The 15,866-nt window shown below is 35.5% G+C and overlaps 1 protein-coding gene across 3 annotated transcripts in view; it reads left to right on the plus strand.

Annotated features, from left to right (window-relative positions):
- Nucleotides 1-15,866, plus strand: part of LOC106069852 (dual 3',5'-cyclic-AMP and -GMP phosphodiesterase 11A-like) — a 222,413-nt gene that overhangs the window by 93,107 nt on the left and 113,440 nt on the right. The gene's annotated exons all lie outside the window — the stretch shown is intronic.

Raw genomic sequence — 15,866 nt, forward strand, 5'->3', positions numbered from 1 at the left:
AGGGAAATTAATCCTTCAGTATTCGCAGATACGGCAAAATAGGTAGTGTTTCATCCCTTTAGAGAATTGAATAACTTCTCCCAAAACTATTCTCGGAGCAAATTGAAACTTCAAACAATTATCTATTGTACCTAACAAAACATGAATTAATAAAAAAAAAAGTAACCACTTAGTCAATCAATTATTAGTAATTAATGATTTTGTTTGATATAAGGGAAATAGCTTCTACATTATTGAGAAATATGGTTGTAAATGTGAATAGATAAGCTTTGTTTGTTGTTGTTGTTGTTGTTCTTTTTTAAAGGATTTCATTTTTATATTTACTTGTTTTTAAATCAATTTAAGAGAAGAAATATTAAGGGAAGAAAACAAATCTTTTATTTCGAAAAACGAAAACTCACACAAAAGACTAATTATCGCATTTTATAGTTCCCCTTCATTTTACCTTTTAAACACTTCACCATTAAATTGTAAAGTTTATTTCAAACAGAAATAAGAATAATGGTGACCTATAGTGCCGGATATGACCCACTGATCTATCGCAATGTTCCCACCCTTACGTAGCGAATATAAAATAATGTGAAACGGGTTTGCCCGATTTAAAAAAAAAAAAAAAGTTCCGTTCTTCGATAGACATAATTTTTTAATTTAAAAAAATGTTTTAGTCCTTCTTGTCGAGGGAGAGACATTTAACATCCAATATAGTCTCCGCCGTGATCTAAGGAATATTAATGACATTTTTTTTTCAAGATTGGTCAAACGGCCTTGATTTTTATTCGGACATACATACTCCTAGGATTTTGCTTTATATATAAACTGCTTTCACAGGTGCAACACTATTTTGCACTTACAACTTACAACTGCTATCCCCCAATAGTACGCAAGCCTCACGACGAGAGCCTCTAGCTTTAGAGAGTCAGTGGCTAGATTGCTAGAAGTACACGAACACCGGAAGCTGTAACGCTTTTACCCGTGACGTAGCTATTTTTAGAGGAGGGGGTGGGGGAAGGGGTGGAGGCGATTTCCTTTTACACGCTTGACTGGGTTTCTCCCCCTGGATGGTCACAGAAATATCGATGCATCTTTGTCATGAAAATGTTGGATTGATTTCTTGGGCCTCACTCTGTGTCTGTATGTGTGTGCGTGTTAGAGAGAGAGAGGGAGGGGGAGAGAAAGATGATTGTGTGTATCGATGGTTATCCTATGATAGTATTTCCTACTTTGTATTCAATTTCCATCTGCAGGAATCAAGCACATAATAGCATCCCATAAAGCTACGGGTACATTGCTATTATTTAAAGTGCAGTGTACTTTAGAACTAATATTGACAACAACAGAGTCTTATTATTTACTTGTATTGTCCTTCTGTTTGATTTACATTAACATGCGTTCTCATAACAACTGGAAACCCATTCCCAATAATAGTCACCAGTTGAGTCAGTTCGTATTCTGACTATAGTGAGGATGCATTGTGCACGAGGTGTTTTTCTGATTGTGGAAATGGCTGTCTAATGTAAACACTTTCTTTCTATGGAGTCTTCCTTAGCTTCTATAGAGTCTTCCTTAGTTTCTATGGAGTCTTCCTTAGTTTCTATAGAGTCTTCCTTAGTTTCTATGGAGTCTTCCTTAGTTTCTATGGAGACTTCCTTAGTTTCTATGGAGTCTTCCTTAGTTTCTATGGAGTCTTCCTTAGCTTATGTAGATTCTTCCTTAGTTTCTATAGAGTCTTCCTTAGTTTCTATGGAGTCTTCCTTAGTTTCTATAGAGTCTTCCTTAGTTTCTATGGAGTCTTCCTTAGCTTCTGTAGATTCTTCCTTAGTTTCTATGGAGACTTGCTTAGTTTCTATGGAGACTTCCTTAGTTTCTATAGAGTCTTCCTTAGTTTCTATGGAGTCTTCCTTAGTTTCTATGGAGTCTTCCTTAGCTTCTGTAGATTGTTCCTTAGTTTCTATGGAGACTTGCTTAGTTTCTATGGAGACTTCCTTAGTTTCTATATAGTCTTCCTTAGTTTCTATGGAGTCTTCCTTAGTTTCTATGGAGACTTGCTTAGTTTCTATGGAGACTTCCTTAGTTTCTATGGAGTCTTCCTTAGTTTCTATGGAGTCTTCCTTAGTTTCTATAGAGTCTTCCTTAGTTTCTATGGAGTCTTCCTTAGCTTCTGTAGATTCTTCCTTAGTTTCTATGGAGACTTGCTTAGTTTCTATGGAGACTTCCTTAGTTTCTATAGAGTCTTCCTTAGTTTCTATGGAGTCTTCCTTAGTTTCTATAGAGTCTTCCTTAGTTTCTATGGAGTCTTCCTTAGCTTCTGTAGATTCCTCCTTAGTTTCTATGGAGACTTGCTTAGTTTCTATGGAGACTTCCTTAGTTTCTATATAGTCTTCCTTAGTTTCTATGGAGTCTTCCTTAGTTTCTATGGAGACTTGCTTAGTTTCTATGGAGACTTCCTTAGTTTCTATGGAGTCTTCCTTAGTTTCTATGAAGTCTTCCTTAGTTTCTATGAAGTCTTCCTTAGCTTCTATGGAGTCTTCCTTAGCTTCTATAGAGTTATAGATACCAATGCACACTAAGCCTATTTCTGTTTAATTTTAATAGTCACTTCGTTTTGTTTTGTTTTTTTGGTCTTGAGGTTGGGCAGGGTTCGAAACCTGAATTTTTGTAACGACGACATTTATCCTGTAACGTCCATCCTTCTATCCAGTATTTAGTTTAATTGTTAACATAGCTTTCACACACTCTCTCTCTCTCTATTTCTCTTTCTCTCTCTCTCTCTTTCTCTCTCTTTGATTCCATAATATTACATTTTTGTCTTATTTTTAATTAATACATACTTTTAAAAGATGTATTATAAAAACATGTTTTGGCCTTGAGTTTTTTTTTTCGCTCTCCGTCATGTGGGGCCATTTCTCATCATTCCAGACTTCAACCTCGCCCCGGACAGATTTAGAGGAAGATAAATATGGCGCAACGTGACCCCCCACCTGACCCGCATGCATGAAGAGTTCGCAGGAAGCTTAGATTCATGGGCCAAAATAAATAACAGACAATCAAAAAAAAACTTGGCTTCATGAGATTCCATTTCTGACCAGCACATGTCAACACAATCTGGCCAACTTGGCCCGCCTCGCACTCAGACACCATTCGCGCGCTAAAAAAACATGGCGTCATGAAGGACTCTCCATGTCATCGTTGGCAAGCATATTGAGTCCTACTCTGCAGTTTTTGCTCTTGTAAATAACTCTAATTGAATAAAACACACTTTTATTTGTTATCTCCCTTGTCTGGTGTACAAAGATCCCCGCTTGCTAGTCCATTGTTATCGCGGACTTCTCCGTTCTGTAGTAATCAAACCAAACTAATTAGCGTTTCGTTTTTGTTTTTTTTTTTTTTTGCAAACTAGGGTCTGAAGCAAGCAGAATGAAAAAAAAAATCCTTTAAAAAAAAAAGCTAATTTAAGGGAAAGAACTCCGAACTTACAACTAGATCTCCCAATAATGATGAAGCTATTTCCCTTATTCGATTTCAAACAAATAATTAACCGTTAATAATCGACTCATTAGTTAATTTTGTTTATTGATTCGTGTTTTGTTAGGGTACAATTAATTATCGTTGAAAGTTTCAACTTGATCCGACAATGGGTGTGGGAGAGATACCGTGTTCAAAATTTTGACCAGACAGACAGTGTGAGTAAAGCTTTGTAAAGAAAAGTATTCTAAGTATTAGTTATTCAATTCTTTACAATTCCTTTGTTTTACATGTTTCGGGCGTTCCACTAGAGTTGAAAATGATAAAAACCAAGACCAAACCTCTCACAGGAAGGCCCGGTATTATGGTGGGCAGGGTTTGAACCCGCGACCATTGTGACGGAGTGCATACCACACGATCATGCAGCCATCCAGGTGGTTGAGCTGTTAAAATAGGTTATTAAATGTAATAGCGTGTGTTCGAATGCGCACAGGGACCTTTATTTGTCAAGTGAGGTTTAAACTGAAGTTCTATGTATTCGTCCAGAAATAAATAGGTACCTGGACGACAGTAGGAAAATTAAGACGCGGTCGATCAGTGTGCAATCCACAGAACATCCTTTAGCTTACAAGCAGATAATATTGGCAATACCTACGTACGTTCAGCAATATTACTAGGGGACATTAATTTTACTTTTTTAAGTTTCAAGTTAAGTTTTTAAGTTAAGTTTTATTTTAAGTAATATAGAAACTCAGATTTCGGCTTCACCATTAATGTCGACAGGGGCATCGTGGCTGAGTAGTAAAGCACTTGCTATCCGAGCCGAGGGGTCCGGGTTCAATTGAATATAAGGATTTTTAGGACGCTCCTGAATCCAAACAACTAAAAGTGGGTACCTGACATTGTTTTGGAAAACTTCAGGCGGTTGCTCATTGTGCTGGCCGCTTGACACCCTCTGAACCGTTGGCCAAAGTAACAGATGAACTTGACATCATCTGTGCCATAGATCGCTAGGTATTAACTCTATCTATCCGTAATTATTTTCCATGTTCAGATGGAAGTATTCATTTTTTCTCATTTCTATTTCACGAGCCTCTTAGGGTTAATCTTCAGAAAATGTTAAATTGGAGTAGATAAATGCTTGCCCTTTTTAAATAACACAAATTAAAGTTTACAAACCCCAAAAAATCAGGTTAATTTAATGGGGGGTCAAATCAACGATGGCATCGTCGATCGGGATAGAAAGAGTTAAAGAATGGTAATTTACTTACACTTTTAATTGTGTCCCTTTTTACCGGAAGTAATATCACAACTAACGTGTCCAAGCCTCCAGCATCATGGGAAGTACCCTCTTCTCTTACCTCCCCTTGCCCTGATTTCAACAACAGAGTTCACCTCAGACAATGTTCCTGAATAAGGACATTGTTAGAGGACCTCGTCCTTAATGTCTGTTAGAGGACCTCGTCCTTAATGTGTATTAGAGGACCTCGTCCTTAATGTCTGGTAGAGGACCTCGTCCTTAATGTGTATTAGAGGACCTCGTCCTTAATGTGTATTAGAGGACCTTGTCCTTAATGTCTATTAGAGGACCTTGTCCTTAATGTCTGGTAGAGGACCTCGTCCTTAATGTCTATTAGAGGACCTCGTCCTTAATGTCTATCAGAGGACCTTGTCCTTAATGTCTATTAGAGGACCTGTCCTTAATGTTTATATCTCCGATAATGAACAAACACCATATTCCATGCTCCATTACCGAGTAAGTACAGGAGTCTTCGTCTCACCAAAACTCTCTCGGGAGTCTTAGCAATTTTTCTTTTCCTGTTATGAGCAGCAGACACAACGGCTGGGACGGTATCGATTCTTTCAACATCCTCTTTACGAGATCGAAGTTTCTTTTCAAATTACATGCCAACACAACAGAACACGTTTTTATGCCGATGGACTGAGTTTCTAATATTAACCATTGGTTAATGAATGGGTGCTCTCTCTCTTATCAGCTGCCAACTTTAATGTATTTATTATTTCGCAATTGCGAATCTCTATATTTTTTTTATTTCTTTGATCGTAAATGTCCTTAAAAACTTTATCACTTAGAAGTAACATTTACCTTTACCTTTAACTATCCCTTAGTCTGTTAGACTGTTGGGGCATCATGCAAGATTCGTCGACCGTCTTTCTCTATTCCTCACTGTCGTTTGCCTTAGTAGAACCTATATCAATGTCAGGCCCGTCCGCGCTTTCTCTGTCTGCCTCTTCTTCCTTTTCCTGGTACTGTTCCCTGAAGGAAGGTCTTCGCGAGCCCTGAAGAAGAAGTACCCAGACAGACATAAAGATCAGCTTTGAATAATGAACGCAACGCTTAAATTAAGAATCTGCTAATCTAATCCAACAATAAAATACATTCTAAAAATAGTGGAGATTTTAATATTTGGAGGCAAATCTATAAATAGTAAGCTTTCTGGTGTATCCGGAATGCAGAGCAAAGAAATTGTAGATACATGGATACGCTATTACTTTTCGAAAAGTTCTATGATTTTGTCTATGCTCGTTTTAGCACTGCAGAATTAAATTCTACAAGCTTTCTTTTGTGCCTTTTTTTTTTAGTTGGTAATAAGGAAGTTCTATTCAGCGTCCTTGACCTTGGTTAGTTTATAGTGAAAATCTGCAGAATCTTTCTTACATTCCTCTGTTATAAGGATTCCCCATTCCCCAATATATTTATAGTCCAAAATTTGTATGGTCCAATATTTGTATAGTCCAATATATTTATAGTCCAATATTTGTATTGTCCAATCCTCTACATATCCGATATTCTTATGATCCACCATTCCTTTGATGGTCACCTGGTGACCACTATATGTGATGTAGTATTAACTTTTAATGTGATTATCATTTATCGAGCTTCCATATCACAGACTAGATAACTTTTTTACGGATTCATAAAGATAGATTATTTATATAATAATAATACATGTATTCAGCATATAGAATCGCCTTGGATAGAGCCTCTTTATTCTATGTTGTTTTCCCATCTGTCCTTATTCTCTTCTTTTTTATGCGGTCTTTAAATGTGATACCTTGGATCCTTCTGTAGCATCTCAATTCCATTGCTAGGAACCTCCTCTCTAGCCCTTAAGTCAGCGTCCAATACTCACAAGCATATTAAAAAGTGGTCATGACCAGGGAGCGCATCAGTCTGACTTTGGTGTAAGGGCTAAGCCCTTGTCTTTCCATTTTTTTTTAGTTTTGCCAGTGCTGCTGTGGACTGTGAAATTTGGGCCAGTAGTTCAGGTTTGGTTCCCTCTTCTGAAACTATAGCTCTGAAGTATTTAAAACTATTGCCACTTGTCAGCTTTTCATCTCCAATGCTGATAGTTATATCCAATCTTGCTATAAAATCCAACTCAAAACTCAAGTACAATATCTTTTCTACCTGACATCTCTCAAGATATCGAAATCAACTTTTTCTCTCATGTGTATGATAAAAAAACACTGTCTCTCTCAAGATGCCTGGTCGTGTGTGGTATGCGCTTTGGACTGTCGTCATGTCTCTATAGTCCCTAGTTCAAACACCGCCCGCCGTCATCACGTCGACCCTGCATGAAGATTGACCCAAGACTTGACCATCTTCAGAAGGAACGCAAGAAGCTTATTAAAAAAACAAACAGGGTTTAATCCACGGAAGTGAAGCGAGGCTAGAGGCCTTTTTTTTTAAATACCTCCAGCTTCGAGACTGCAGATTTGAAAAAGGCTGCACTACTCTCCAGGACAGCGGCTGATCAATAGCTCTAGGCCCACAGAGACGCAGCAGCTACATCCTTCGAGTGAGCGAGGATCATGTCAACCTGAGCAGGCTGTGAGTTTCCATCATGCTAAATAGTTTAAAAAAAAAAGATATGGACAAATACTTAGAGTGCGTGGTCAAGAACACGAAGTCTGGGAACACATGAGGCACACTTACCTCGCCTCCCCGTGGTGGAGGCTGTCCACGTCTGAACAAGCTTTTATAGCACAGTGCAGGAAAGGCATCTATCCCATTGGCTCAAGTCAAATTTCGACTCAGTCGTATTCTTTCCGACTACCCCAGACTTGCTGATCTCCGTCTCGACAGGATTGGTGAAACTACAAATTCTTGACCTGTTTGTTGACATGTATGTACTACTAGTAAAAGCTGGCATTCTGTCCAGGACTTTTGCAAAACATAAGGATGTCCTCTCAAGCCCTCTTTAAAATCGAGTAATCGAGTTGATGGTGATGATTAAAAAAGTAGCAAAGGGAAACAAATGGTCTCAAAATGTTCGTTACTTGATCTTACCTCTAAATACTATTCATACACTTCAATTTTATTACATACGTAATGGAAAAGTTATAGATATTTGATAGTACTAGGTCTAATAGTTCACTATTTACTGTTCACCTTGGAACATATGTAGGCTAAATCTAACAATCTGTTGAGTTGATATAGTTCATTAGCTAATTGGCTTCCTCCGTGTATCGATTCTACTCTAGTGACTCAAGAGACTAAATTATTTCAATTATTTATAACTAGTGGCAATCTGAACATCCACTATTTATTGATTTGTACATTTTATTTAGTTGTTTCCCTTGTCTACCCTTGCTAAACTATCCAACTTTAAAAAAATGTTTTTACATAACGAATTGGCGACCTTTATTTTCTTTGCTCTACAAAAGACGCTAACTACCGTAATAACTTCTAATATCTTAAGAGAAGTTTAACAAAATTTGTCATTATATGAATACTGTAGATTTGCTAATAACAGAAACTGCATATATAGCCAGCTTTTTTTTTTTTTCGTTTCTGATGTACCACAAAATAGTCTTTTATATTAAATTGGCTACAGTGATTTTTTTTTTTAAATAGCGTCATATTTCAATGTCCTACCTCTTCTAATCTTTATCTTTTTTTTAAATTTTATTTGTTCTTGACCTGACAATTATCTTGTCTCCCTTGTCTCTATTTTATTACTTAAATAACGCAAAACGGATCTTTCAAATCGAAACAGAACAAAGAGGAAGTTAATCTGTTTAAAAATGTCTCGCAAAAGTATTGGAAAGTATCGTCCAACAGATGCCAACGTTTTAAAGATGGCGCCTTTCTTCGTTGAACAAGGGGCACTATTGATTTTTGATCCAATTTATCGGCAAACTTCTCAAAATCGATCTCAGATATTATATAGAACTGAATTTAGTTGTATCGATTATATTTCAGGCTATTTTTCTTTTTTTCATCAATAAAGTGCTTTTGTTGATTTTTTTTTACTTGCATTCATTTTCAATGCTATAATTTCATGTTGTGAACTACAAAAGATACAAATATTAAAACATATTTGCCCCATTGAACATTACCACACTAAATTGTTATTAAATACAATCCACCCCCCTCCAGAAAAAAAAAAGTAAAAGACAATCACAATATTGCATCGTTTAATTATTTCCCTCTACAGAGCCCCATCAGACAATGCGCATATTTCTGCGCATAATTGTTTCCCTTACAGTACCCCAACACATAATCAACCTATTGAATCCTGTTTTGACATTTCCCATCCTTCATAACGCCTTAGAACTGGGCCGCCATTATTCTTGTGCGGTCTCATCTATCCAAAGACCTGTCAGGCATAAATGGATTCTGATGTAGATTAGGACTGGCTAGGACGAAATGATTAGATCAGCGCCATCACCTTTTGCAGTGGTCTGTGTTGTTCGTGGACCAAAGACTGTCTAGGATTTGTATTAATGGCCGAGATTTATACTTAGTAGTGTTAAAACATTTTAAACACAGCTAATACTTTCAAACTGAATCTAATTTGCAGCCAAAATCTTAGTCTATTAAAATAAAAAGATGATAAACTGATCATGGTGCCCTAATAGCAGCCAAAACTTTGCATCAACCTTTTCAGTTTTAGTTAAGGTTGAAAAGAGTAAAGGTTAATGTCGCAAGACTTAGTTTTTATGCTTTCAAGAGTTAAAATGAAAGCTGGAAGAGTTAAAGATAAGATTGAAGGAGTTGAAGCTATGGTTAAAAGAGTGAAAAATAAGAGTGAAAGTTTTTTATGATTTTAAGAGTTAAAATGGAAGCTGATAGAGTTGAAAATAAGATCGAGCGAGCTAAAGCTATGGTTAAAGGAGTTAAAAATAAGGTTGAATGAGTTAAAATAAACGTTGTTAGAGTTAAAAGATTTTTAGTTAAGTTTCAAATTTTACTATTCATCTGAAAGTTGAAAACTAATCACTAGTGTGTTCTGAGTGCCCTCTGAAAGGAAATGTACCTTCTTTGTTTAGCCGAACATCAATCAACTCTAAATATATGTATTAAATTTGCATATCTCTCTGGTAATGGACTGCAATATTAATATTTTTTGTCTATACCAACAAATGGCATTTATAATTCAAAACGCCAAACAAGAGCATCCCATGACTGTAAAACAAAAAAGTCAACATAAAAGATCTTGGCCTTTGTAGCATGGTTTGAATGCTTCATTCAAGAGCTCATCTTGACGACCGAACTTTTACTTCGACACCATTTTGTTTTTGTTTTTTTTTTTAAGCCCATTCAAGCAAATGGACTATTGGATGTCCATGTGCAACAAAAGGAGAGCACAAAAGATGATGACGTCATCGCAGAACGAGAAACACCGCAAAAAAAAACAAAAAACGCGAAGAATCAATATGTTTTTCAAGCGGATTGTCGGTCCTGCCTCTATTGTTCCGTGATAATATGTACATATTAAAGAAGGTCACATATTTACAGGCAGAGACTTGCAGTCACATGCATTAGAAACACAATGACGAACACACACAAACACACACACTTTAAGGTATAAATGGATTCTCATGTAGATTAGGACCGGCTAGGGCGAAATGATTAGATCAGCGCCCTCACCTTTGCAGTGGTCTGTAGACTAAAGACTATCTAGGATTTGTATTGATGGTCGAGATATATACATAGTGAGATGAATACATTTAATACATAACTTATACTTTAAAATTGAATCTAATTTGCAGCCGAAATCTTAACCTTGTAAAATAAAAAGATGATAAACTGACTTATGTTACCCTTTAATATTGTGCAAATACTCCTTCTTAAAGCTATTACAGCATGGAATGGGTTGCCTGAGCCAGCCAGGAAAACCAGTGACTGGTCAGAATTTAAGTCATTGATTAACATGCATGACTAGATGCATGACGCCTAGGACGTAATCATCTTCTTTTTTTATGTAACATCTGTATAATATAATATAAGATAAGATAAGGTATAATTGTAAAACCATAACATTTCTTTCATTCAAATTAATATTCTAGTCTAAATGTCGTCATCACACTTAAAAAATCGTGCATTATTATAATAAATATAATTAATATGAATATTATTAGTATTCCGATGACAAGGACAGATGCAGACGGCGAAAAGAGAATCTAAATCGACCACCTGCAGACAATGGTTATGCTTGCCGCGGTTGTGGCAAAATATGTAGGTTACAGCTGGGGCTGCGCAGCCACGGAATATGCTGCATTCCTCACTAATCATTGGACTCGAAGACAAGCATTATTTGATTATTTTTATTATTATTATAGGAAATAATTCATTTATTGTCATTGTAGAGCTTCGTTTGAGGGAAAATAAATGTTTTGTAATTCCCTCAACAGTGTCCACTGTGGAATTTTTCTGATGATGTGGCAGGTCTGCAACAGTACTGCCCTCTAACAGTTATAGAGAAACTTCGATGGTTTTGAAAAGTTTTGACATAATAGGTGTTTTTATTTACGATTCCTGCTGGCCCTATTGTATTTAGTTTATCAAAAACAAATAACTTAGAAATTGATGTGTTTTATTAGGTTTCCTTTTCTGCGCATCCAAAACAGATTTTCATCGGGTTTTCTATGTGACGTCAGAAATGTTGACTACACACTGTTGTAGAGTAGGCTTGGTCTACATATGCATTTATAGCTTTCAAGCTCGTTAAAACAAATCGGACATGCTTTCTTTTTTTATTTTTGGGGTGGGAGGGGGGGGGTGGGGGGGCAGAGAGAAGTAACAATTAAAGTCTACATGTAGATAGTTATCTGAGGTCTATCGGTTTAAAAACAACTTCGATATGGGGTCACGGAGGTCACGGTGAGACAGCCATATGCTAAAAAGAAAATCTCTTGTATCATCCATTTTTTTTTTATAGTTTTTTTTTTAATTTTTTTTATATAAGTGAACAATTTACTATCTAATTTATTAACTACAAATGTTTCTACGCATCTCAATACAGAAAAAAAGGTATTTAAAAAAAAAGTTACCTGTAATCGTTGACCCCCCCAAAAAAATACAATTTCTATTTGACTTTGAATTATTGACACTATGTCTCTGGAATCAAAGACACAGGAATATTACGTACAGGTACTGAAATAGTTTCGTAATAGGGAATCTTGGATGCTTTTACGAATTTGAGTTATTGACATATTTAAATTCTGCGTAAATAGTTGTTATACCTTATACCTGATATGGAAATAGCCGATTTCAATGCAGTGATAGCGATAGTAATCGTCTAATGTGGCAATAAGAAATTTTTCTAAACTGCCCACAGGATGCGACGTCGTAGGTCACGTGATCAGGCCCTCTGTAACGATTGCTCTCGATCAAATCAACATAGATCTGGGGGAGGTAGAAGGTTGAAAAAAAAATGTTTATATTAAATTGATGGATTTGGACTAAACAATGAGGAGCCTTGAGTTGTCAGTAAGATGTCAAATCACGTTCTTATTACCTCTACTATTTTAACTGTGAATAGACCTTGTTTTTAATGATTTAATTGTATAGAAGTTAGCCCTTGTTATGTAAAGGGAGAGCGATCCTTAAAGGATTACGAGCACGACATGGCATAAATTGTGCCGTTCTACCTAAACTCAAAACTCAAACCCCCTTATCACGTTCTTTGAAATGAGGCTTTTAAAGCAGTTAATAACCCGAAAGTAAAAGCGGCAATAACGAATCTCGAAATGTCGACTAAGCTCGATGTTGTGCCCTATAACCCCACACAGGTCTTCCGTCAGATTTAAGAGATACACTGTTTTCGTATAGTTTTTTTTTGTGTGTAAAGTTAACAAACTAAGCTAATAAAGTCTTTTGTAAATAATCTTATGGAAACCCATTAGTGCCTTATTTTGCCTTTTCGTTCTCCCAAGTATTAATATAATTTTTATATGTTAAGCTTTTGGCAGCAATTATTTTGCTATAAAATCTGAGCAAAAAAAAATCAACATGTTCATTATAGTTTCAGTAAATTTGTTCATTTTTTCTTCATAGAATTTGTGTTTACGTCATCGTGTGTGTGTGTGTGTGTGTGTTACGTCCTTAAATCAACTTCATATAGTTTTGACCCTAAGGCGAATTAAAAACAAAAATTTCTGTGAAAGATTTATAAGAATGTTATATGAAAAAAAAATGGCATTTGTAATTTTATTTCATCTTTGCGTACATTTTGAATAATTTATTGGTAAAAAATATATTCAAAGAAAAAAAAAAACTAGAAAGAAATATTTTTACCATTGGCTTAATAAAAAAATTCAGTTGCAACATATGTATCAGATGACGCTGCGCCTGTATAGCCTAACTTTATGTCTGATTTTGTATGACTTTATTCCTGACTTTGTCTGACTTTGTCTGACTTTATGCCTGTCTCTTTGCTTGAATTATGCCTGACTTTTTGACTGACTTCATGTTTGATTTTATGCCTGACTTTATGTCTGACTTTTTGCCTGACTTTATGCCTGACTTTAAGCCTGATTTTATACCTGACTTTATGTCTGACTTTATGCCTGACTTTAAGAATGATTTTATACCTGACTTTATGTCTTGACTTTATGCCTGACTTTAAGCCTGATTTTATACCTGACTTTATTAAGAATGATTTTATACCTGACTTTATGTCTGACTTTATGCCTGACTTTAAGCCTGATTTTATACCTGACTTTATGTCTGACTTTAAGCCTGATTTTATACCTGACTTTATGTCTGACTTTATGCCTGACTTTAAGCCTGATTTTATACCTGACTCTATGTCTGACTTTATGTCTGACTTTATGCCTGACTTTATGCCTGACTTTAAGCCTGATTTTATACCTGACTTTATGTCTGAAGTAAAAAAAAAATCATCTACATTTACTTCTTGACTTTTCATGACATTTTCCAACTTTGACAATAAGAAGAAACAATTCTTGGTAATCTATTGGCCTATTTAAAAAAAAAACATATATTTAATGAAACGAGTGTAACCAGATTTAGCATGTTGAAAATTAATTTGACCTTTAATTTAAATTTGGCGTTTTTGCTCCATTAACAAAGTTTACGAAATGCTTTTTTAAAAAAGTAAAACAAAAAACAAAACAACAAATAAAGCTTTCTTATGGCTACTTCCTTCCATTGTGAACATAAATTGTATCGTCACTTGAGGAAACAGAACTTTGTAGAACTCATCATTTGCTCAAATTGTTAACATAATTATAGATTTCAACAAAACATTTTGGGGATTGCTAGTGGGGAAAACTTTTTTCTTTGTTTTTTTTTAATTAAAAATTAAATGTGAACTGAAATATGACTACATTTTTATGTTGTTTTTTTTTAAATCGGAAATCTCAAGTTTGTGTTTAATAAATGTGGTGTTTTTTTATCGCTACATCATTATCAATTTCGTTTCAATTATCTTTTTAAAAAAGACAAAAATGACGAAAAAAAATACATCTGAAAGCTGAGATCTTTTTAAAAAATTGGATCAAGAAAAAAAAATTATAAAAAATGTAATCAATTAAAAATGAGCAGCTTGCTGCGGGCAAAGAAAGCAAGCGTTCTTCCTTGTTCCTCTGGGTTGGTTGGTGTATCTCTGATCATGTAGAAGGATTTGGTTCTATGGCCATTTATTAAGCTGTTCAAAAGATACCATGTTAGAGTGTTGATTGTGGAAGTTGACTTTGCATGTTTGTGACTCAAATGAAGGTCGATCTAGGTATACAGCGTATTTTCAAGGTTAAATAACATTTTATTTGATTTATAGAAATTTCTTTTAATAAACTCTAATGCTGTTTTTTATTTTTCATCAATATGGAGATTCATGACAGTTTTTCATTTATTATAACACCTAGGTATTTTTCGTTTTTAGTCTGTGTTACTGGTTTAACAGTACAAAGATATGTTGAATTAATTTGTTTTAGTTTTTTTGTTATACTCTTAATAACCGACCTTTTTCTGGGTGGAAAGACATGCTCAAATCAGAGAATCTTATTCCGCTGATGCAATGGACCATCAATGTCAAAATATTTTAATTTTTAAGCAAACTACGGTGGTGAGCTTTGTCAAATATATAGTAAAGAATGAGTGTGCTTAAGTTTGCATACGGGCGGCCATATGCAAATAGGATATTAGTGCTACTCAGTAATAAAAAAACAAAAACATTTAGTATAATTGTTAACTCCCTTGAGTCCCAGAGACGTGGATTTAACTATAAATTATAGATATTTGAAATCAATAATTAATGAAGTTATCTTTTTATTTTTTTTTAGTTCTAAGAGAACGTGCTGGTCAGAAAGTTAAGCTCGGTAGGAGAAGGAAAGAATGTGTCCTTATAGAATACCCAGTTTTGACTTTGACAACTGCGTGAGTTAATAAAAGAAATGGAAAGAAACATTATAGAAGCAGGGCCGGCATTGGGTAATTAGACACTCTAGAGAGTCTAGACTAAGTGAATAAAATGTCCCCTTAATTGAAATAGAAAATACAAACTTAAGACCGGAAAAAAATGCGCAAAGGATTGAAATACTTCCTGTCCCTGTTTCTACATCAACAAATATGTAAAGTCTCCATTTCAGACCATGCGATATTTAGGGCAGATGATGTAAAGGTCATATGTTTCTTTGGCCCACGGTCATTTGGACAGTTGATTTTTTTTCTGGCTGATTCAGGCAACCTGTTTCTTGCGCTAATGGCACTAGGAAAGAAGGACGACTTCCATGACTCAGTCCTAGCATTAAGGAAAAGGAAATGCGCTTAAAAATAGACCAACCCTAGTAACGCCACTGCTATGGAGGGGGCACTCGAGTTAGAATGCCGATGTAGCCCTCGACATTTGAATTTGGCATTGGACATTATCTGTTGTGTTTGCTTGAGCGCCCAAAACATGCACATGAAATAGAGTACACCAGAGCGCCGCAGTGATTTAGCTGAAGATGCATGAAAGCTGCGCTGTACAAAATAAATACAAGTAATGGTTATCGAGATACTTATGATATTATTCAAAGGAGAAAGAAGAGCACTTAGAACACGCCTGTTTATATTGACTCTATACAGAGTCATGATCCAACGCTATAAAATAAATTGACATAGTTTTTGGCCTGTATTTGGACCGTAA

This window comes from Biomphalaria glabrata, chromosome 11, assembly GCF_947242115.1.
Source record: "Biomphalaria glabrata chromosome 11, xgBioGlab47.1, whole genome shotgun sequence".
In the NCBI taxonomy this organism is placed as follows: domain Eukaryota; kingdom Metazoa; phylum Mollusca; class Gastropoda; family Planorbidae; genus Biomphalaria; species Biomphalaria glabrata.